Here is a 2,529-nt window from a genome sequence, read left to right on the forward strand (position 1 = left end):
ATGTACGATGTTGCCAGTCTATGCATTATGAAGACTAAGACTCTCTCTAAGTATGATGTAGTCGACTGGCGACTGCAGAATGCAGATCGACTGACCTGATAGTGATACATGTAGACTCTACTACTACTGACTGCACTGTATACAGTCCACACTACATATGTACAGTCTGTATCGGCTATAGAGTGACCGGATATAAGAATATATCGGCTACAGTGATATTGGTACGAAATATCAAAAGCAAAACGTATTTTATCCAGTACAAATATCACTATAACCAATATTATCGGATGTAATGATATATCGGATAGTATGATGGCAACAAAGAATCAAAACATGCATAACACACTATAATTATTATCGGCTATAGTGATAACTTTCAAATACATGTTGCAATGATATCAAAGGCCCTATTTTTTTTACTTTCTTCACGTTGCTTATTTTGATAGTGATACATGTACATGTACATAACAGATTTTTGTGTGGAAATGCGGGCACTGTCAACTATGCAGCATGCTCATTTGTCAAAACGCCATGCTGGAAGTATTTCCTTGCCTTTCATGTGTCGATCGAAAAAATCGATCGTATCGCATATAGTGATGCATCGGTTATAGGGATAAAATCACGGAAATCAAAAGGGTACGCTATAGCCGATACAGACTGTACACTCAGACCAGGGAGTAGTAAAAATACAACTCCCTGCTACAGACAGCCGACTGAGCCGAGCAATGCGAGCATATTATTACCGTATATTCTCTATTATAAGCACCGTGCTTATATTTTTTCAACACCCCTCTACCCCGTGCTTATACTGGAGACCGCGCTTATATTGGAGACCGTGCTTATATTTTTTCAACCAATACATCCATACAGAGCAAGAAGAAATACATGCTAGATACCATGCATGCCGCATTGATTTCCAACAAGACCGTGCTAATAATAGAGACCGTGCTTATAATGTTTCGAAAGGTGCTCACAGTGTGCTAGTATTAGAGACTGTGCTAGTAATAGAGACCTGTGCTTATAATAGAGAATATACGGTATGCACATAAATTATTACATATTTAAAGGGAAACTGAACGCCAAAAATAAGTATGGCTTATCCGAAGGAGAATTGGGCACTGATTCCGATGAGCTATGTCTCGAGCCGATCAGAGAAGAGGAACTGTGTCAAATTTCATAAATAACACCTCCCATATTTGGAAATTGGCCTTGATGACGTGCGTACTGCTTAGCTGTCACCATGCTGTGCATGTTCAGCAGTGTAATTGAATGGAAGAAAACAATTACTTTGGTGTTTTGCAGCTCTGTTTCGTTCCCTGACGGTAACCAAATCTAGATGTAGGAATCTGTTGAGCAGGAGAGTGACACATGTCTTCCCGAAGGCTGTCCAGGCTGCAGTGGTGATGAAGAAGACACGATCATCACCCCGAGATCGATCGTAGCGAATTGGAAAACTCATGGTGAATTTGCTTCCACTCCAAGGCAATGTCGAGGTATGAAGGGTGCTTATACTGCCTTCCAAAGTGAAGAGGAGATGAACATGGCTTTGCATAGCTGTTGTTCTATGCCAACTTACCTACTCTTGCTGGTACCGTAGTGCTATATTGCAAATTTCGTGGACGAACAACTCTAGTCACTAGTGGCTAGTGAGCAACACTAACAGGTGAGATTTTTCAATTCGACAAAAATTGTTTTTGTTTGAGAACTGACAGTGGCAGTCATTAGACTCAGTAGGTGTCTCTCTGCTGCTTCTTTCCCTTCATCGGTAGGGTTGTGCTTGAAGTAAAAATAAATAGGAAATGTGGAACAAAAATCTGATCATGTAATTCGACTTTGAACTTCAAAGTATGTGTACATCAAATCACAAAAATGACTGTCAAGGTGGTGCTGTGCATTGAAAAAGACTGGGAGCTGGCAGCAATGGAAAGGGTAGAAACGAAACCAGTAATGCAGAGTATTCATAAGGTAGAGGGAGATGAAAACGGGAGAGGAGTAGTGAGCACTTCAGTTTGAAGTAGTGTCAATAGACAGCATCGTGTTGCATACGTTGTGAATATTGTGTGAATCTAATAATTGTCACGAAATTGATATCCAAAATTATTGTCCCCTGAGTAGTATTATGGTGTTCTCCTGCGTTTACATGCAGAGCCTTGACGTTGCTGGACGAGCGACAATATAAATTACATAAACATGTAGCTCGTGATGTGGGATGACTGCCGTATCGCATTGCCAACGCAAACCCTTCCTGTGTCAGTGCAGCCATCCAGCAACTTGAACTCCCCGGACCAGATGCCGCTGCAGCTGAACACCATGCCGATGGAAAGCCAGTAGTTGATAGCGAAGCATTCTGGTCTGCACAGTACAAGGCAAAGAACAATTATGAATTATAATGCATTGTAATCTTTCCCACACTTCTTTGTAAAAACAAACAAACAGTGCCATTATCACAACACTTGATCAAGCATCTTGATGGAGGTATTTTCCATTGTGCTGGCTCAGCATCTGCACCAGGAAGACCATGTACACTTA

At 41.1% G+C, this 2,529-nt stretch overlaps 1 long non-coding RNA gene across 1 annotated transcript; it reads left to right on the plus strand.

Annotated features, from left to right (window-relative positions):
- The first annotated feature begins 1,502 nt into the window (after positions 1–1,502).
- On the plus strand, positions 1,503–2,529 carry LOC135809229 (uncharacterized). The gene is made up of 2 exons (XR_010552178.1): positions 1,503–1,663; positions 2,147–2,529. It is a non-coding gene; the product is annotated as an uncharacterized LOC135809229 (long non-coding RNA).

Source organism: Sycon ciliatum, chromosome 2, assembly GCF_964019385.1.
Source record: "Sycon ciliatum chromosome 2, ocSycCili1.1, whole genome shotgun sequence".
NCBI lineage: Eukaryota > Metazoa > Porifera > Calcarea > Leucosolenida > Sycettidae > Sycon > Sycon ciliatum.